This window comes from Oncorhynchus kisutch, linkage group LG29 (genome assembly GCF_002021735.2).
Source record: "Oncorhynchus kisutch isolate 150728-3 linkage group LG29, Okis_V2, whole genome shotgun sequence".
In the NCBI taxonomy this organism is placed as follows: Eukaryota; Metazoa; Chordata; class Actinopteri; order Salmoniformes; family Salmonidae; genus Oncorhynchus; species Oncorhynchus kisutch.
Window position 1 is genome coordinate 31,398,451 of NC_034202.2, and position 22,537 is coordinate 31,420,987.

The 22,537-nt window shown below is 42.1% G+C and overlaps 1 protein-coding gene and 1 long non-coding RNA gene across 5 annotated transcripts in view; one reads left to right on the forward strand and one right to left on the reverse strand.

Moving 5' to 3' along the window:
• LOC109874161 (disks large homolog 4) overlaps positions 1 to 22,537 on the reverse strand; it is a 114,337-nt gene that overhangs the window by 67,384 nt on the left and 24,416 nt on the right. Inside the window, exon 1 of one of the 3 annotated variants that reach the window (XM_031809378.1) lies at positions 1,912 to 2,103. The exons of the other annotated variants lie outside the window; for them this stretch is intronic. The gene's annotated coding sequence lies outside the window, so the exon portion shown is untranslated. Of the gene's footprint in view, positions 1 to 1,911; positions 2,104 to 22,537 lie in introns of those variants that run through there. 3 annotated transcript variants of the gene reach the window in all.
• Positions 1,197 to 5,127, forward strand: LOC109874162 (uncharacterized). 2 transcript variants are annotated; one of them, XR_004206169.1, is made up of 3 exons: positions 1,197 to 1,307; positions 2,439 to 2,480; positions 4,938 to 5,127. It is a non-coding gene; the product is annotated as an uncharacterized LOC109874162 (long non-coding RNA). The 2 variants fall into 2 exon arrangements; XR_002252676.2 differs by having other exon boundaries at positions 5,003 to 5,127.

The following is a 22,537-nucleotide window of genomic DNA, read 5'->3' on the forward strand; positions in this document are numbered from 1 at the left end:
GTCCATGAGTAAATGCATATCAGTATTTCCGTTTAAATTTTCAATACACTCCAACACTACTGCTCCTCAGATTTGTAACACTGATGGAATTGAGACACTGATCTCTTACTCTCATTTTTCTTTCTTGTTCTCTCTCGCTCACATTCTCATTCTTTCTCTGTGCTATCTGGGCTTCGGAGTGGAGTCTGTTTGAGTGTGTGTGTGAAGCTGTGGTGCAGGATGGTGTTAAGGGAGGGAGGAAACTAGTATCTGGTGCCGAAGGGAGAGGAGAGTATGAGAAGTGGAGGTGCTGCCTGGGTCTCACAAGTATCTGGATATGTTAGATACCACAGAGACCCAGGCACCTTGTTAATGGACACAGCACGGCCAATTGGCAGAGCCAGAGAAGAAACGGTTATCTAGATACAGCTAAGAGACTGGGAGGAAAACAGGCTGAAGACCCATTCCATGCCATGGGGAAGGAGAAACAGAGCAAGCTGTCCGGCCAGAAACACCTGAAAATGGGAGGGGCGAAAGAGGGGATGAAGTGGATGGGCGAGTGAGGGAATCAAATCAACAGATACGGCCAGGTGACGGCACCAGTCTTATAAGTGTCTTTGAAAGCATGATATACTTAGGCTGTGGTTGTCCAACTGGAAACACACATACTGTACCAAGCCCATCACTGGGTGACAAATCCACAGGTTCTACAGAACTCAGTTCTTAAAGGGACATTTCACCACTGCTCTTTCACTGTATATGTTATTATGATATGAACATATAATACGTGTCATAAAAATGGAACATTTCCTCACTACACACAAATGCGAGCGTTTCTGCATCTCACCGGTAGAAATGAGACATTTACACTTCATGGTTGTAAGCAAACCACAATATCCAGAATTCATTGCGATTTCAGGATGTAGGACAGTCACGACGTGTGTATAGGTGGCAGGGAAGTCAGGCGCGGGAGAATAGTAGTTTAATAACTTAAACACAGCTCCAAAACCATTTTACATAAATAAAAGCAAAGTGGGTACGAGGACCCGTCGCCCACCAATACAAACAACATGAGCATGAAAAAAAAAGTCTCTAACAAGGGCATGAGGGGAAACAGAGGGTTAAATACACAACAGGTAATGAATGGGATTGGAACCAGGTGTGTAGGGAGACAAGACAAAACCAATAGAAAATGAAAAATGGATCAATGATGGCTAGAAGACCGGTAACGTCGACCGCCCGAACAAGGAGAGGCATCGTCTTCGGTAGAAGTCGTGACAAGTACAGCGCCTGTCGAGGTGGACCCAGTTGAGAATGGGTGTCAACAGGTAGCTAACGCTATTCACTGGACCAGCCACCCGTTCATAGAACATCAGCGTGTGAATAATTATTTATTTCGATTTTTGTGTCGAGAACAACTGTACAGTTTAGTCATGGTGCTCAACGTGGCTGTCCAAACTAAAAGCAAGCACAGGCTGCTGGGGTATAATTTCACTGGTTACCTTACTAAATCTGGCAGCGGTAACATAGCTAACTAGGTAGAGAATTACATTTATTTATCTATACCAAATCTTGCTAGCTTTCATAATACGCTGGCTAGACATTCCAAAGCAAATCAATGTAATTAGCCAGCTGCTTTCTGGTGATGTGATTTGTAACTTTGCAAGCTAACGTTGCCTACTTTGGGTTACATTAGCTACAGCCTACCGAGCCGTATCTAACCGCTAGCTAGCTCTTGAAAACCCTTCTCCGTATGTAGGTTTTTCAGCAGTTACATTCACCCACATTTGGCTTTATGTGAACTACACTTCCTATTCTGTGTTTGATTATTGAAAAGTCAATCATCAAAATGTTTTTCGAAACATATGCTGATATGCCCCATATCTCTCATATCAGCAAGAAATAATATTTCTAAAAAATATACACACTTACTGTAAGAGTTTTGCACAGATCCACAAGCTGTGTGTTCCTCCAGTTGACAAACTACACTTCCTCTCCACTTACGTTTACACACAGGTGTTCAGAGCACGCTAGATAGCTAATTAGCACAGGTATCTGCCAATGTCTTCAGTCTGTCTTCTGTACACAAGCGAAGTAGCATGGCGATATGGCCATGTGGGAACACTAATCCTATAAAGGTGTGTAGTAATTGAACCTTTTTTTGTGTGAAAATGATGAGGGTCCCTGGTTCGCGCCCGGGTATGGGCGAGGGGACGGTCTAAAGTTATACTGTTACATATTGCTGATATGAAAGATACCTTATGTTTACAAAAACGTACCACAAGCGATGCGTGTTAACGTTTAGAGCAAGCGTCGGGACTCTTAACAAAACACCCCTGGTCAGAAGATTCTATCGTTAATAGGCGCTAAAGCAGTTAGTGTATATGAATGGGGTTAGCTAGCTAGCTAACTAACTACCACAGAGGCTGACGTGACTGGCCTATGTGTTCCATTTACAGATTCTGATCCCATCAACATCAAGCTCCGCACCAATAACTAATGTAAGTCACCTTAACTAAATCTTTCCATGACTCCATTATGAGGAAATAAATATATAATAGGAAAAGACCGAGGTAAGTTTACACCCAGGTAAGCAGGAACAGTGAAGTCAATGTATGACATATACAGAACAGAAATATAAATGCAACATGTAACGTGTTGGTCCCACGTTTCATGAGATGAATAAAATATACCAGAAATGTTTCATACACACATAAAGCTTATTTCTCTCATTTTGTGCACAAATTTGTTTACATCCCTGTTAGTGAGGAGTATTTCTGTAATAAAGCCCTTTTGTAGGGAAAACTCATTCTGATTGGCTGGGCCTGGCTCCCAAGTGGGTAGACCTATGCCCACGTATGGCTGCGACCCTGCCCAGTCATATGAAATCCATAAATGAATTTATATAAATTGATTGATTTCCTTCTATGACCTCAGGATAATCTTTACAATTGTTGCATTTTGTGATTTTTATATTTTTGTTCAGTATACAGTGCCTTTGGAAAGTATTAGACCCCTTGACTTTCCACATTTTGTTATGTTAGTCTTATTCTAAAATTAATAAAATAGTTTTTCCCCCTTGCCAATCTACACACAATGCCCTATAATGACACAGCAAAAATTGTTTTTTATTTATTTATTCAAACAAAAAAATGGAAATATCACATTTACAGAAGTATTCAGACCCTTTACTCAGTACTTTTTTTAAGCATATTTGGCAGGGATTACAGCCTAGAGTCTTCTTGGGTATGACGCTACAAGCTTGGCACACCTGTATTTGGGGAGTTTCTTCCATTCTTCTCTGCAGATCCTCTCAAGCTCTGTCAGGTTGGATGGGCAGCGTCAGTTGACAGCTATTTTCAGGTATCTCCAGAGATGTTCGATCGAGTCCGGGCTCTGGCTGGGCCACTCAAGGACATTCAGAGACTTGTCCCCAAGCCACTCCTGTGTTGTCTTGGATGTGTGCATAGGGTCGTTGTCCTGTTGGAAGGTGAACCTTCGCCCCAATCTGAGGTCCTGAGGTCTTTGGATCAGGTATTCATCAAGGATCTCTCTGTACTTTTCTCCGTTCATCTTTCTCTCGATCCTGACTAGTCTCCCAGTCCCTGTCGCTTCCACCACCATGCTTCAACGTAGGGATGGTGCCAGGTTTCCACCAGACGTTCAGGCCAAAGAGGTTAATCTTGTTTTTTTTCAGACCAGAGATTATTGTTTCTCATGGTCTGAGTCCTTTAGTGCCTTTTGGCAAACTCCAAGCGGGCTGTCATATGCCTTTTACTGATGGCTTCCGTCTGGCCACTCTACCATAAAGGCCTGATTGGTGGAGTGCTGCAGAGATGGTTGTCCTTCTGGAAGGTTCTCCCATCTCCACAGAATAACTCTGGAGCTCTGTCAGTGACCATTGGTGTTCTTGGTCACATCCCTGACCAAGGCTCTTCTCCCCCGATTTCTCAGTTTGGCCGGGTTGCCAGCTCTATGAAGAGTCTTGGTGGTTCCAAACTGATAGGAACATTGTTGAGACAATTCCAATAGCTCTATTGAACAAGGACAACCATGTCTACTCGCTGATAGCATTACCGTGCAATTGGCTAAACACTAGGCCACCATATCAGACAGCAGGCTCAATTAACCAATGACCTCATTGGTTGAACTCTCCCGCCTCAAAAATACCGCTATGTTGTATAATTATATCTGAAACACCTCTCATCAATCATAATTCTGTAGGGAGACTGGGAAAACACCCCAAATAGTGACTAGCAGTGAAGTTTTCCTTTGAACTGTTCAATGATCTCATTCCACAATACCTTTTGCCTACTAAGGCTGATGGCATTGATACAGTCAAGATAGACACCTTCTAGTCTCCATGACAGTAGTCTCGCATTGTCATACCTTCAAAATCATGTCATTGTCATGCCTCCCGTTTTAGAGAAGCCTGGTTCTCGACGAGGCTACCACGACAGTGATCTAATTTGCAGTGGTACCAATCATTACACTTTTGATTCACAATAGACAGCCAGTTAGTAGCCTTTATGGACTGATATCAAAGTGAACACCCTTACCAATAAACTAGATTTATCCAAAGGTCACAAACCGCTCTCTCTGAATTTAAGGATAAGAAGCTATATTCCAGCTAGCACATACATTTCTGAGAACCATATGTTTCTTAGAGCTTGGTGAGAGTGTGGTTGTCCTATGATTATTTTCCATACAACCTTCCCACAACCTGTTGGGAATGATACAGGATAGTTGCTTGGCTTTGGAACATTCTCTGCACATTTTAAGGAACTTGACAAAAAAAATTGAATAATATTGGTACTTCATTACTTTAAAGATGCACTATGCAGAAATTGCTCTGCCTTTTCCTGGTTGCTAAAATTCTAATAGACCGCTTCATTTCAGTTCATGTGACTGTCTAATCTGTTTCACCTGTCTTTGTGCTTGTTTCCACCCCCCTCCAGGTGTCGCCCATCTTCCCCATTATCCCCTGTGTATTTATACTGGTGTTCTGTTTGTCTGTTGCCAGTTGGTTTTGTTCGTTGAACCTACCAGCGTTTTCTTGTTTTTCCTGGCTTTGACCCTTCTGCCTGCCCTGACCTTGAGCCTGCCTGCCGTCCTGTACCTTTGCCCCACTACTCTGGATTACCGACCTCTGCCTGACCTGACCCAGAGCCTGCCTGCCGTCCTGTACCTTTGCCCCTGTTGTTGTAATAAACATTGTTACTTCGACACAGTCTGCATCTGGGTCTTACCTTAAACGTGATCGAGACAAAACAAGTAGTCAATGTGTAGAGAATAATTGTTCGATCTAAACCTCTGTGAAATATTTTTCATCACCAAAAATATTGTATATTCAGCTGCTTGAAGCATGGTGTACAAAACCACGAGTAAAAGATGCAAAAATGAAACCGCACACAAAACAGATCTACTGCTTCGTAGACTTGCTTTCAACGGGAATTAAAGATCTATAACTCACATTTCTATGTGAATTTGATTGAGTCGCCCAAAAACGTACATATTGTAGCTTTAAAGGAACGTTTCCTAAAAGTTGGTTAATTTCAATGTTTGTAATGTTCTAGGAACTTTCTCCATGTTTGACACTGAGAATGTTCGCAAATAATTCAGAGAATGTTAAGAACAAAGGATCTGTGGGAATTGAAATACTTTTTATTTTACTTAACTAGGCAAGTCAGTTAAGAACAAATTCTTATTTACAATGATGGCCAAACCCTCTCCTAACACGGATGACGCTGGGCCTATTGTGCGCCACCCTATGAGAATCTCAATCATGGCCGGTTGTGATACAGCCTGGGATCAAACTCGGGTCTGTAGTGACGCCTCTAGCACTGTGATGCAGTGCCTCAGACCACTGCGCCACTCAGGATCAAAACGTTTCCTGTAAGTTTCCTCATCCCGCTGGGCACAGACGTCTATTCCACGTTGGTTCAATTTCATCAATATGATGTGGAAATTAAGAAAAGTTTCCATAAAAGCACAATAAAAATGTTGTAACCTTTTAGAGAACGTTCTAAGAATTATTATTTTACAAATATACATTCCGTTCTCAGCATCAACAAAACTATCCTCTATCTTGTTATGGTGTGTTGGCCGCACCCACTAATTCGCCACATCTGATCTTAATGAGGGCTTGTTTCCTTTTGAAATGGGGTCTGCTTGAATAGACTAAAATAAACAGCTTTGTATGCATAAAAATAAAACTGGCATTCTGGCTCCCTCCTGGTGGCGGAGTGGACTAACTCCATGGATAGCGAACAGAAGGTTCGAAGCTCACTGATAATTTTTTACAAATAAAAAACCAATTTGTTTGCATGATTAATACCTATCTGCGCTTGGAGTTCAAAACAGTGAACACAAACTAAGCAGTGTTATTAAAGTCTTATTGAAACATTCAGGGAAAGTTTTAAGGAAGTTATGAAAATATCTCAAAATAACCTCGAATTTACATTCTCAGAGCGTTAATAAAACCTACCAGGAAAACATTCAAAGAAACCGAGTAAAACATTCTCAGAACCTCCCTGTAGCCTAAAAATAAGTGTTCCTAAACAGGCTAAATGTTCACTTCTGTTCCCAAAATGTTTTAAAAAAAACATTCAGTTTTACCGTTCAGGAAAGGCATGGCTTCCTCCCACAACCAATTGGAAACCAAAAACATATATTCCCAAATGCAGTATCTGGGATCTGTATGGTCTCTTAGTTGGAATGCAAAACAGAAAGCTCATGACCCACAGCTGAACATAATGATCCTGCTGGTTTACATGCTGACCATTGACTTAAACAGCACAAATGTGAAGTATAAGGTGTATTGTTCAATGATGGTCTTCATAAGATAATATGCATATGAATGAATATCAAATAATGGTTGATATGTCATGGAAATTGACTGTGGAAATGGCAGATCTAAATGTCGACATGCAAAGTCACTTGACCGCAGCGTTGATCTGAACACACAGTACTGTATATCAGGCGTGAATAATCCATATGAGTAGGCCCATAAAACCAGGAAACACATGTAAGGCCTATCGCCAGCAGAGGCTCACATTTCAAAGCTTCATATAATCAGGGACTAGATCATTATGTGAAAGTGGAAACACAAAAGTAGCCTAAAAATAAAAGCTGTGTGAGGTAGTGGAATCATCTTTGGGGAATGATCACAATGCTCAGTCAGCAATTTCATTGTGTCAACCGAACGGTTTCTGATTTTGAACACATGAGACGAACGTGCACACGCACAAATACACACACCAACACACAAGCCCGCTCTATTGTATCTCATTCATCCTTTTAAGCCATCTGTCTCGCCATCTCATCGCTTTCTCCCAATATACGTGAATTGTGTTGCAATTACAAACTGTTGTAATAGCTTCGCTACAACTGTTACACCAAAACTGCTCTAAGCTTACCTTGCAACCGAACATGAGGGAGAGAGTCCGGTTGCTGCAGATGACCTTACACTGACACATCATCGGTGAGAGGCACTTTAGATTCCTAACAGGCGGAGACATCTGTTCAACACCCATAGACCAGACCATACCCGTCCACCGCCATATCAGCGATGCTGGAGCAGAGGGAGCGTTGAAGAGCGGTAGTGGGTGCAGGTGACTAGTCTATCCACAGTTGGTAGCCTACCATGAAACGTGCTAAGCTACTCAACGCTGAAATCCGACGTTCAACTCCAAGTGCTTGTATGATCAGAAAATCTAACTTCAGTTCGGGAACATTAGTTATGGATTGTAGCCTAGCCTATTAGCTCTAAGGTTTGCTTAGACCCTGGACAGATGTTAATTAAGGATGAAATGCTGTTGTTCACCTCATGTTCCTTCTATTCAAGTGTTACAAGAATAACCATCATTCATGATTTGCACAAGTCTTCATCCACATCGGACTCTCTCTCACCACCGTAAGGTTTGGATTTCATGCGCAATTATAATTGGAACGTGTATTAGGCTCTGCATAAGTGCATCAAGACAAAAGCAGTTATGTTATAGGCTCCCATGCGGACATAGGCTATCGATAATCCACGACATACACGATGATTTTTGGACGGTAGGTTAATTTTATCAAAACATGCAAACAAATAATCAATAAACAGTAAATTATTTACTATCATGAGCTGACGTTTGTACATCATAGTCCCTTCAAGTTGCCTGATGTTCACACTCACAACTCCGCAGCGATCATAGAAAACCCATATGGTGTTATAATAGCGCCTCCACATGTACAAATCGAGAAGTGTCTGCTGGGAACTCTCCATGGTCCTGAAATTCTCATTTACAACTGCGACCTGGCAGTTGAATAAAGCTTCAGCACCGCAGTGGCCAGCGACACACTATTTTCAGCGTGCAAATGCAATCGCCTGTATATCAGTATGTGTCGGTATGTTTAACACTGAGACCAGTCCTAAATCTAAAATAGAAAGTTATGGTCAAACATGCAGAGACACATACTCACACAAGGCCATCCAAAGTCTGTGTATGGTTGTATGATAAAGCGTCCATATTCCACCCTCTCTCGAAGAACATAGTAGAGGCCCAGCTAAAACACACCGGAAAGGCTATATGTCTTACCGGGCTCTTCTGGCCCAGATTAGTGTAATATGCCCCCACTTCACTTCACCCGCCCCCTCCCTCCCTCTATCTATCTCTCTCTCACACACACGCACGCACGCACGCACACACACACACTTACAAGTGTAGATGTCAATCTATGATAACAACTAGAAACACTGAGAGTATCGGAATCAAACTTTTCAAGTGGTTCTCCTGAATATTAGATTTTTTTTGGGGGGGGGGGGGGGGGGGGGGCGCTGGCTGACTACGTCCACAAGGTGGAGCGAGAAAACCAGGTGGACTAAATATTGTGTATTCATCTCAGGACCGACTGCGGCGATGTGCTCCACGCTCTCGAATGACGTCAATGTTAAGTGGAACAGATGCGACGGTAGGAGACGCACAGTGTGTGCATAGATAAAATACCTTTTTCATTTTATTTCAAAAACCTTGTCTCTCCCCCGTAATAAGAGGCACGTAAGGTGTCAGGGACGTTATACAATTAACATTTATGGTCTGTCGTTATTCCTAGAGGAAGTTCACCATTCACAGTTTATAGCCTACCGTATGTGTAATATCCTGGATAAATTCCGTTTTACCCTGTAGCCTTGCATTCCAGAGAGACCACAGAGGTTCATAAACTAACAAATAAATTGTGTACACAGCCAAGCAACTCCACACGGCTTTCATCCAATGATTTCCAAACTATACGTTTGAAAACCTTGCCTGGGTGCAAACACTTAGCACTGACAAAAATCTAATGTCTAAATCGAGAAAACTCACTGTAAATATTACGCTTTATAAAATGCTAAAACCATGTCATTATTTGCCCAAAAAGCCTATTTTCATATTGCTACAGCCTAAAATGGAATGGAACAAAGAAGAAAGTCAAAAAGAAAAACACGTAGAAAGTTAAATATATACCGTGTGTGTGTGTGTGTGTGTGAGAGAGAGATAGAGAGATAGAATCACACACTGTTTCACTCTGTTTCTGCATTATGCATAATTGTGTATATGACCAAGCATACTGTGCTTTGGAACCCCACAACATGGTTTCCATGGATATTGTCTTCTAAAATAGAGCTTCCCCCTTGGTTGCGGTACCAAACATTGGGGAGGCAGACAGATAAAATACTCAGATGTTTCTGGACAAATGCAGGATGACAAACAGTGTGAAGATTGATTGTTTGATAGATGTATACTGTTAAAAACTGCTTGTCACAACAGGTACACCCAAAGAAAATAATCTCACTGTCCGTGATTGGTAAATACACGTTCAAGAGAACATAGACATTATCCATATTAGAAGAAACTGGAGGCTGCCACAGTCACAGAAACCTGTATGTGGGGCTGGCCTACCCCTCAGTCGGTTCAGGCAGTACAGCTCTCACATCACATGGTGGGACCCTGCTTGGATATATGATCAATAATGTCCGTTTTTTAAAAACATTTCTATGGATCTTAAAAAGAGGTGTCTGTTTAGTCATCAACCCCCCCCCCCCCCCCCCCCCGCCCCCCCTATATTCTAAAATTGAATTTGCAAAACCACTAAACTACTGTCCACCACTGCTACACTGTCCACCACTGCTACATTGAAAGTTGGCATTGTGTAATAGTAAGTCTGACATCACACTGCTACATTGCGTATCAGTAATATTCATATCCCAGAAGTATATTGTGTAGTAATGAAATTTACATCCCAACGGTACATTGTGTAGTAGGGAACTACTAGTGGTGTAAAAATACTTTTAAAAGTACTATTTAAGTCGTTTTTGGGGGTATCTGTACTTTACTATTTATATTTTTGACAACTTTTACTTCACTACATGAATGTACTTTTTAGTCCATATAGTTTCCCTGACACTCAAAAGTACATTTTGAATGCTAAGCAGGACAGAAAATGGTCCAATTCACACACTTATCGAGAGAACACCCTTGGTCATCCCTACTGCCTCTGATCTTGCGGACTCACTAAACACAAATGTTTAGTTTATAAATGATGTCTGAGTGGTGGATTGTGCCCCTGGCTGTCAAAACAATTAGAATAAGGAAATTGTGCCATCTGGTTTGCTTAATATAAGGAATTTGATATATAACTTTTACTTTGTACTTTTACTCAAGTATGACAGAGTATTTTTTCCATCACTGTACTTAAGTACATTTAAAACCAGATACTTTTAGACTTTTACTCAAGTAGTATTTTACTGGGTGACTTTCACTTTTACTTGAGTCATTTTCTATCAAGGTATCTTTACTTTTACTCAAGTATGACAATTGAGTACTTTTTCCACCTCTGGGAACTACACATCGCAACAGTACATTGTGTCATAGGGAACTACACATCCCAGCAGTACATTGTGTAGTAGTGAACTACACTTCACAGGCCTATATTATGTAGTAGTGAACTACACGTCCAAGCAGAACATTCTGTAATAGTGCCAGCAGAACATTGTGTAATAAAGAACTACACATCCCAACAATACATTGTGTAATAGTGAACTACACGTCCCAGGAGAGCATTGTGGAGTAGTGAACTTCAAACCCCAGCAATGCATTGTGTAGCGGTGAGCTTCACATCCCAACACTGCACTGCATCTGGTGAACAAGCAAGAGAGAGGATACCCCACAAGAGCTAGAGTGTTTCCATGACAACATCTGCAGGGGGTGGGGATTCCCCGTCGAATAGTCCATTGGCTAGCTGGCTGGTGGTCAGGTTACCGGGTTCCTATGGTATGACTGCACATCCTCATGAACTATTACAGCCTCTTAGAGTGTACAGTCAGGCCATGGGTCTCCTCCTCCTCCTGCTGCTACACCAGCTGTCACTGGCTTCCACCTCACTGGCCTTGACTGATACACCTTTCGTGTGTTCTAGTCTCCCCTCTCTCATGATTCGATGTGACTTGGGGTTGATTAAGGCACACCTTTTATGTAACGTGAGGGGATGTGGTGTGATTTTAGTTAAGTGACGAAAGCATAATTGTAGGTAACAGTCAGTTACATGACTACTGCAATTTAGTTTGGTAAATGTCAGATTAAACACTATATATTGTAGAGTTAACTCAAGAACAGCTCTACGTTAACATCATAGAAACACAGCACAACTTGCAGATTGTCAGATATACAGTTGAAGTTGGAAGTTTACATACACCTTAGCCAAATACATTTAAACTCAGTTATTCACAATTCCTGACATTTAATCCTAGTAATAATTCCCTGTCTTAGGTCAGTTAGGATCACCACTTTATTTTAAGAATGTGAAATGTCAGAATAATAGTAGAGAGTGATTTATTTCTGCCTTTATTTCTTTCATCACATTCCCAGTGGGTTAGAAGTTTAAATAACCTCAATTAGTATTTGGTAGCATTGCCTATAAATTGATTAACTTGGGTCAAACGTTTCAGGTAGCCTTCCATAAGCTTCCCACAATTAGTTGGGTGAATTCTGGCCCATTCCTCCTGACATATCTGGTGTAACTGAGTCAGGTTTGTAGGCCTCCTTGCTCGCACACGCTTTTTCAGTTCTGCCCATAGATTTTCTATAGGATTGAGGTCGGATTTGTGATGGCCCCTCCAATACCTTGACTTTGTTGTCCTTAAGCCATTTTGCCACAACTTTGGTAGTATGCTTGGGGTCATTGTCCATTTGGAAGACCCATTTGCGACCAAGCTTTAACTTCCTGACTGATGTCTTGAGATGTTGGTTCAATATATCCATGTAATTTTCCATCCTCATGATGCCATCTATTCTGTGAAGTGTACCAGTCCCTCCTGCAGCAAAGCACCCCCACAACATGATGCTGCCACCCCCGTGCTTCACGGTTGGGATGGTGTTCTTTGGCTTGCAAGCCTCCCCTCCCCAAACTGCAGTCTGGCTTTTTTATGGCGGTTTTGGTACAGTGGTTCCTTGGTGAACAGCTTTTCAGGTTATGTCAATACAGGACTCGTTTTTACTGTGGATACCTTTGTACCAGTTTCCTCCAGCGTCTTAATAAGGTCCTTTGCTGTTGTTCTGGGATTGATTTGCACTTTTCGCACCAAAGTACGTTCATCTCTAGGCGACAGAACGTGTCTCCTTCCTGAGTGGTATGACGGCTGTGTGGTCCCATGGTGTTTATACTTGCGTACTATTGAACGTACAGATGTACAGATGAACGTGGTACCTTCAGGCGTTTGGAAATTGCTCCCAAGGATGAACCAGACTTGTGGAGGTCTACAATATTTTGTCTGAGGTCTTGGCAGATTACTTTTGATTTTCCCATGATGTCAAGCAAAGATGCATTGAGTTTGAAGATAGGCCTTGAAATACATCCACAGGTACACCTCCAATTCACTCAAATGATGTCAATTAGCCTATCAGAAGCTTCTAAAGCCATTACATAATTTTCTGGAATTTTCCAAGCTGTTTAAAGGCACAGTCAACTTAGTCTATGTAAACTTCTGACCCACTGGAATTGGGATACAGTGAATTCTAAATGAAATAATCTGTCTGTAAACAATTGTTGGAACAATTACTTGTGTCATGCACAAAGTAGATGTCCTAACCGACTTGCCAAAACTATAGTTTGTTAACAAGAAATTTGTGGAGTGGTTGAAAAACTAGTTTTAATGACTCCAACCTAAGTGTATGTAAACTTCCGACTTCAACTGTACATCATATGAAACCCAAGGAGCGGCACTATTTGAAAGCACCTGTTGAGAGAATACTACCTTAGGGTACCTGATGCTACAGATGTAGGATCTTAATTTGACTAGTATTGTCGTAGCAAAGTAATCCTGCAGCAACAAGATTTTAACTTTTAGTCCATAATGTTGCTTGGTGGTTAAGCTATTAGCTGGACAAAAGTAGGCTACATGAAAAGTGCAATACTATTAATATAGAGATTCCCTAAAAACACGGCACTTCGATACAGCTATGTAGCAGGTTAGAACAGGTTAGAACAAATTACTCAGTCGGTTAGGAGAATTAACGTAGCAAGTTAGGAGAATTTATGTTAAGGTTTAGAGAAGGTTTAGGGTTAGTGTTAGTGGAAATGCTCTCCTAACCTGTTACGAAAAATCCCTTCCAGTCGTAGCTGTATCAAACTGGTGTGTTTTTAGGGAGTCCGGTTAATGTAACTGTGTGTTAATGCAGGTTTTAGTGTTAAAGCAGGACCCCTCATTTAGAGCATGCTACCTTGGCACCTCTTTTGAGATGATCAGTTCTGCAACCTTTGTAAGACTCAAAGACTGTTTCTCCTTTTATTAGATTGAAAGGAAACACGTGCTGAAAGCAGAACGAGGGAGAGTTAGGTTTATTGTTTTTAAACTTTTGAAAGTCTCAGAAAAAGTATTCTGTTGAAAACGTTTGGTTACTAGCTACCTTTTGAATTCGGATAGCATTCGGTTAGCATCTGTTGCTGGGACCGCCACTATCTGTCCAGGGATCCTGCCAACCAAAAGTCTGAAGAGCTGCTTGGTGTAGCAGCTAGCCTAGCTGCTAACTAGCTATTCAGCTAGCAAGGTTTCCTGAACATGAACATAGCCAGCGACACAGATAGCCCTTGTGGCTAGGACTGCGGATTGTCCCGGGCATGTGGCTGTCTCAATCCCTGCTGTTTGTTGCAGTTTCCGGGAAACTACATGCAGCACCAGCGTTAGCCTACGTCGCTACCATGACATACAAACCAAAGCCTGTGGGAGTAACGGAGAGGACAGTGTTTCTCTAGCACAGGTGAAGGAGCTTTTAAGCAAACAAAAACGTTTCTACAAGCAGTTGTTACAACAGGAAAATAGCTTCAGCTGTATATGTTCAGAGCCATATTCCTGTAAATCTTAGAGAGGATCTCATGTCTAGTGCTGTTGAAGAGGTGTATAGTTTCACATTCACCTGCCTCAGCTGATGCCTCTTGTTTTGGGGTGCTGCTATGGTCACCAAGTGCTAACATTCATTATTTGGATAATATACTATATATACAAAAATATGTGGACACCCCTTCAAATGAGTGGATTCGGCTATTTCAGCCACACCAGTAGCTGACAGATGCAATCTCCATAGACAAACATTGGCTATAGAATGGCCTTACTGAAGAGCTCAGTGACATTCAACGTGGCACCGTCATTAGATGCCAACTTTCCAAATCTCTGCCCTGCTACAGCTGCCCCGGTCAACTGCAAGTGCTGTTATTGTGAAGTGGAAACGTCTAGGAGCAACAATGGCTCAGGCGCGAAGTGGTAGGCCACAGAAGCTCACAGAATGATACCATAATCTTCTGTCCTCTGTTGTAACACTCAATACCGAGTTACAAACTGCCTCTTGAAACAATGTTAGCACAAGAACTGTTTGTAGAAAGCTTCATGAAATGGGTCCCATGGCCGAGCAGCCGCACACAAGCCTAAGATTTGCAATGCCAACCGTCGGCTGGAGTGGTGTAAAGCTCGCTGCCATTGGACTGTGGAGCAATGGCAACGCGTTCTCTGGAGTGATGAATCACTCTTCACCATCTGGCAGTCCGATGGATGCCAGGAGAACGCTACCTGCCCCAATGCATAGTGCCAACTGCAAAGTTTGGTGGAGGAGGAATAATGGTCTGGGGCTGTTTTTCATGGTTCGTGCTAAGCCCCTTAGTTCCAGTGAAGGGAAATCTTAACGCTACAGCCTACAATGAGATTCTAGACTATTCTGTTTGGGGAAGGCCCTTTCCTGTTTCAGCATGACAATGACCTCATGCAGAAAAGTGAGGTCCATACAGAAATGGTTTGTCGAGATCTGTTTGGAAGAACTTGACTGGCTTCCACAGAACCCTGACCTCAACCCCATCGAACACCTTTGGGATGAATTGGAACGCCGACTGCGAGCCAGGCCTAATTGCCCAACATCAGTGCCCGACCTCACTAATGCTCTTGTGGCTGAATGGAAGCAAGTCCCTGCAGCAATGTTCCAACATCTAGTGGAAAGCCTTCCCAGAAGAGTGTAGGCTGTTTTCGCAGCGAAGGGGGGACCAACTCCTTAATAATTGCCCATGATTTTGGTCATGTAGTGTATGTTTGCAATGCTTGATAATGTGTGTGATGTTAACATAGAGGTCTATTTTGGGGTGACCTGAATATATATACTGGTTTTCAGCAAACTATCCGCTTATGAGGAAGCTGCTCACTGTAACCAGTGCCTGTTATCTGGCTCAGGTTATTAATCAACCTACCAGGGTGTTTAGAAACAGTACAGGAACTACAGTAAATCATCCACGTGTATTGATAATATTCTTACCCATGCTGCAGAACTTTGCTCTAAAGTTATATCCGTACCCATTGGATGTACTGATCAGAATATAGTGGCCATATCTAGGAAAGACAAAGTTCCAAAGGCTTGTCCTAAAATAGAGAATACAAAACCTTTTGTACTGATTCCTATGTTGAAGTCACAAAAAATATGTTCTGGTCTGATGTGTGTAATGAGGAGCATCCAGACCATGCACCTATTAAGGTGCTAGAACTGTTAAAGCCCCGTGGATTGATTAAGAATTGAAACATTTTATGGTTGAGAGGGATGAGGAAAAAGTACTGGTGTCACATTCTGACCTTTATTTCCTTTGTTTTGTATTTATTTAGTATGGTCAGGGCGTGAGTTGGGTGGGCAGTCTATGTTTGATTTTCTATGATTTGTGGATTTCTATGTTTCGGCCTAGTATGGTTCTCAATCAGAGGCAGGTGTCATTAGTTGTCTCTGATTGAGAATCATACTTAGGTAGCCTGGGTTGCACTGTTTGTTTGTGGGTGATTGTTTATGTTAGTGGCTTGTGTCAGCACACGTCTCATTTGTAGCTTCACAGTCGTCATTGGTTTACTGTTTTTGTATAGTGTTGCAGTGTTCAGTATTTTCTCTAATTAAATATTCACTATGAACACATACCACGCCGCATTTTGTTCCTCTGATCCTTCTCGCCTCTCCTCTTCAGATGAAGAGGAGGAAGACCGTGACAACTGGTTTATAAGTCTGGCTGCACATCTGATTGGCAAACCTACTGTAAATTGAGAACTTAAGTAACTAAACTGAATAAAAATAAATTATGATGGAAAAAATGATGGAAAAAAATCTTTGGAATAGTTTAAATGAAATTATAGGCCGAAGGGGCGAATTCCACTCTATCTTTCACTGAATCAGATTGATCATTTATCACAAAACCTTTTGATGTTGCCAATTACTTTAATGACTATTAAATTGGCATAGTAGGCAAACAGGCATGATATGCCAACAACAGACTGTGAGACATCATATTCATTCATAAAATACCTAATAATGAAAAAAGCATTGTAATTTTGTAAAGTACGTTTGGGTGAAGTGGAACAATTATTGTTGCCCATCAATAATGAGAAACCTCCAGATAATGACAGCTTAGATGGAAAGCTGCTGAGGATGGCAGCTGACTATATTGCCACTCTGTTTTGTCATATTTTTAGTCTGGAGAAAAATGTTTGTCCTCAGACCTGGAGGGAAGCTAAAGTCATTCCGCTACATAAGAAACCTTTAATAGTTCTAACAGCCAACCAATCAGCTTTCTACCAACTCTTAGTAAACTTAAGAATAAATAATAATGACCAGATATAATGCTACTTCTCTGTAAACAAATGAACAACAGACCTTCAGCATGCTTATTTAGAAGAGCATTCTGCTGCTCTGGTCTTTATTTTAATCTTATTATAAATCCTGATGCTTAGCCACTTCACCCTGCCTTTGTGTACATGTCTACCTCAAGTACCTCTGCACATTGATCTGGTACTGGTACTCCCTGTATATAGCTCCACATTGATCTGGTACTGGTACTCCCTGTATATAACTCCACATTGATCTGGTACTGGTACTCCCTGTATGTAGCTCCACATTGATCTGGTACTGGTACTCCCTGTATATAGCTCCACATTGATCTGGTACTGGTACTCCCTGTATATAGCTCCACATTGATCTGGTACTGGTACTCCCTGTATATAGCTCCACATTGATCTGGTACTGGTACTCCCTGTATATAGCTCCACATTGATCTGGTACTGGTACTCCCTGTATATAGCTCCACATTGATCTGGTACTGGTACTTCCTGTATATAACTCCACATTGATCTGGTACTGGTACTTCCTGTATATAACTCCACATTGATCTGGTACTCCCTGTATATAGCTCCACATTGATCTGGTACTGGTACTCCCTGTATATAGCTCTACATTGATCTGGTACTGGTACTCCCTGTATATAGCTCCACATTGATCTGGTACTGGTACTCCCTGTATATAGCTCCACATTGATCTGGTACTGGTACTCCCTGTATGTAGCTCCACATTGATCTGGTACTGGTACTCCCTTTATATAGCTCCACATTGATTTGGTACTGGTACTCCCTGTATATAGCTCCACATTGATCTGGTACTGGTACTCCCTGTATATAGCTCCACATTGATCTGGTACTGGTACTTCCTGTATATAACTCCACATTGATCTGGTACTCCCTGTATATAGCTCCACATTGATCTGGTACTGGTACTTCCTGTATATAACTCCACATTGATCTGGTACTCCCTGTATATAGCTCCACATTGATCTGGTACTCCCTGTATATAACTCCACATTGATCTGGTACTCCCTGTATATAGCTCCACATTGATTTGGTACTGGTACTCCCTGTATATAGCTCCACATTGATCTGGTACTGGTACTCCCTGTATATAGCTCCACATTGATCTGGTACTGGTACTCCCTGTATATAACTCCACATTGATCTGGTACTGGTACTCCCTGTACATAACTCCACATTGATCTGGTACTGGTACTCCCTGTATATAACTCCACATTGATCTGGTACTGGTACTCCCTGTATATAGCTCCACATTGATCTGGTACTGGTACTCTCTGTATGTAGCTCCACATTGATCTGGTACTGGTACTCCCTGTATATAGCTCCACATTGATCTGGTACTCCCTGTATATAGCTCCACATTGATCTGGTACTCCCTGTATATAGCTCCACATTGATCTGGTACTCCCTGTATATAGCTCCACATTGATCTGGTACTGGTACTCCCTGTATATAGCTCCACATTGATCTGGTACTGGTACTTCCTGTATATAGCTCCACATTGATCTGGTACTGGTACTCCCTGTATATAGCTCCACATTGATCTGGTACTGGTACTCCTTGTATATAGCTGCGCATTGATCTGGTACTGGTCCTCCCTGTATATAGCTCCACATTGATCTGGTACTGGTACTCCCTGTATATAGCTCCACATTGATCTGGTACTGGTACTCCCTGTATATAACTCCACATTGATCTGGTACTGGTACTCCCTGTATATAACTCCACATTGATCTGGTACTGGTACTCCCTGTATATAGCTCCACATTGATCTGGTACTGGTACTCCCTGTATATAACTCCACATTGATCTGGTACTGGTACTCCCTGTATATAGCTCCACATTGATCTGGTACTGGTACTCCCTGTATATAGCTCCACATTGATCTGGTACTGGTACTCCCTGTATATAACTCCACATTGATCTGGTACTGGTACTCCCTGTATATAACTCCACATTGATCTGGTACTGGTACTCCCTGTATATAACTCCACATTGATCTGGTACTGGTACTCCCTGTATATAACTCCACATTGATCTGGTACTGGTACTCCCTGTATATAACTCCACATTGATCTGGTACTGGTACTCCCTGTATATAACTCCACATTGATCTGGTACTGGTACTCCCTGTATATAACTCCACATTGATCTGGTACTGGTACTCCCTGTATATAACTCCACATTGATCTGGTACTGGTACTCCCTGTATATAACTCCACATTGATCTGGTACTGGTACTCCCTGTATATAACTCCACATTGATCTGGTACTGGTACTCCCTGTATATAACTCCACATTGATCTGGTACTGGTACTCCCTGTATATAACTCCACATTGATCTGGTACTGGTACTCCCTGTATATAACTCCACATTGATCTGGTACTGGTACTCCCTGTATATAACTCCACATTGATCTGGTACTGGTACTCCCTGTATATAACTCCACATTGATCTGGTACTGGTACTCCCTGTATATAGCTCCATTCTTGTGTATTTTACTGTATTCCTCGTGTTACTATTTTATGATTATTTTTAAACTCTGCATTGTTGGGAAGGGCTGATAAGCAAGCATTTCACAGTAAAGTCTACACCAGTTGTATTCAGCGCATGTGAGAAATGCAATTTGACTTGATTTGATTTACTGCACTGACACAAATGACTGATGATTGGTTGAAAGAAATTAGTAATTAGAAGATTGTGGGAGCTTTACTGTTTGATTTCAATGCAGCCTTTGATATTATTGACCATAACCTGCTGTAGAAAAAACATATGTGTTAGGGCTTTTCAACCTCTGCCACATAGTGGATTCAGAAATATCTATCTAATAGAACACAGAGGAATTTCTTTAATGGAAGCTTCTGTAATGTTAAACTGTGTAGTGCACAGCAGGGCAGCTCTCTTGGCCCTCTACTCTTTTATATTTTTACTACTGACTTAACACGGTATGTGTGTCATTTAAAGGTTTTTATCATAAAACCTTTAAATGTATGTAGTTCTGTCTTTGAGCTGTTCTTGTCTATTAATGTTCTGTATTATGTCATGTTTCATGTTCTGTGTGGGCCCCAGGAAGAGTAGCTGTTGCTTTCACAACAGCAAATGGGGATCCTCATAAAATACCAAATATAGAGTTTTCAGTGAATTTATGTAAATCAAAAAGCTTGTCTGCATTTCCTGCAGTGCAGAGAAATTCTCTGCAACAAAGGAGTGATCAAATTAAGATCCTACATCTATACCTGTTGAAGTCCTACAGCAGCAGTGTTGGACAACATGAAAAGGAAAAACCTTGTCAGGGACCCACAAGGATTGAACATTTTTGTTCCAGCTCAACAAGTACACTTGATTCACTCTTAATCAAAGACTTGGTCATTTGACTAGCTGAATCAGGTGTGCTATAGTGGTGGGCTGGAACAATATGGTCCAATCGTGGGGGTCTCTAATCAATTGATTGGTAAACACTAACACTACAGGAAAAGATCACAGCATATCTGCAGGAATTCTGCCAAACAGTGGGATAGCCAGAGACATGTTGCCTCTTTAAAGGCACAGTAAACAAGAAGGTTGGTCACTTAAGACAGGGGTCGTATATACTTCACCCTTTTTGAAAACATATGTTCTTCCTGTATTTCCATGTAAAATTTAGGTTCTTCTGTACGTGAATTTACATCCACCTTAAATATTTTTTTTAACAATGACCTGACATACATTTCACCTTGTTTCACCACCCTGAGACACCACACACACAGTGAGACGATCACACACCACCCTGAGACACAACAAACACAGTGAGACTGTCACACACCACCCTGAGACACAACAAACACAGTGAGACTGTCACACACCACCCTGAGACACAACAAACACAGTGAGACTGTCACACACCACCCTGAGACACAACACACACAGTGAGACTGTCACACACCACCCTGAGACACAACAAACACACTAAGACTGTCACACACCACCCTGAAACACAACAAACACAGTGAGACTGTCACATACCACCCTGAGACACAGCAAACACACTAAGACTGTCACACACCACCCTGAGACCACAACAAACACACTAAGACTGTCACACACCACCCTGAGACACAACAAACACAGTGAGACTGTCACACACCACCCTGAGCCACAACAAAGACAGTAAGACTGTCACACACCACCCTGAGACACAACAAACACAGTGAGACTGTCACACACCACCCTGAGACACAACAAACACAGTGAGACTGTCACACACCACCCTGAGACACAACAAACACACTAAGACTGTCACACACCACCCTGAAACACAACAAACACAGTGAGACTGTCACACACCACCCTGAGACACAACACACACAGTGAGACTGTCACACACCACCCTGAGACACAACACACACAGTGAGACTGTCACACACCACCCTGAGACACAACAAACACAGTGAGACTGTCACACACCACCCTGAGACACAACACACACAGTGAGACTGTCACACACACACAATCATGGCCACACAGCTCAGGCCCCGTTTATGTCCACTCAGTGACTAAGCCTGGGGGAGACCTGAGCTACCAGTAACTAATCAATGCTCTCATGTTCCTATTTGTGCACTTACACACATACTGTATGTACAAACACTATACATACACACACTGTACAGAAAAACAACCTTCCAAACGCACCCAAATAAATATAATCTAACACAAAACCAGAGGAGGCATGTACTCCTGTCTTCAACAAGTCCACTTGAACCACTCTCTATACACACTTACCCTGACACACACACCACATATGCCAGGCCACATTCATACGCTGATTCAACCCACCCTCCCATACACACACACACACGTACATACCTGCATAACTATAAATCTAAGGAACACACCCAAACACAGCATGCACAACATATGACAAAAACAGAGCTTTTACCTCCAGCTCCTATTGGTGCTAAGCTATAGGTGACCAGGCAGACAGACCTACAGACAGACCGACATACAACCAGGCAGACAGATTGACCGCCGTTCCCACAGCAACTACCACTCATCAACAACACTTTGACCATGCCAGACATAGACGGAGAGACGGATGAGGGGTAATACCGAAAGACACAGAGGTAAATCTACCTACCACACACGAGCAGAGCGAAGGGAGCTTGTTGCGGCCCTTCATGAGCAAGACACACAGAACAACAGCCTCTCAGACGCCAGTAGTAAATGAGGAAAGGAGGGACGGAGGAATAGAAAGAGAGAGAGCGATGGGAGACTGGGAATGGGCTGGGGGAATAAAAAAGAGAAGCGGGGAGGGGAAAAGAGGGGGGGGGGTTATCGTAGCAGATGAGGAGAGAGAGTTTTTCCTGGAAGCCAGAGTTGGTGTTGGCTACGTCTCAGTGTTAAGTCTAGGGTCTGAA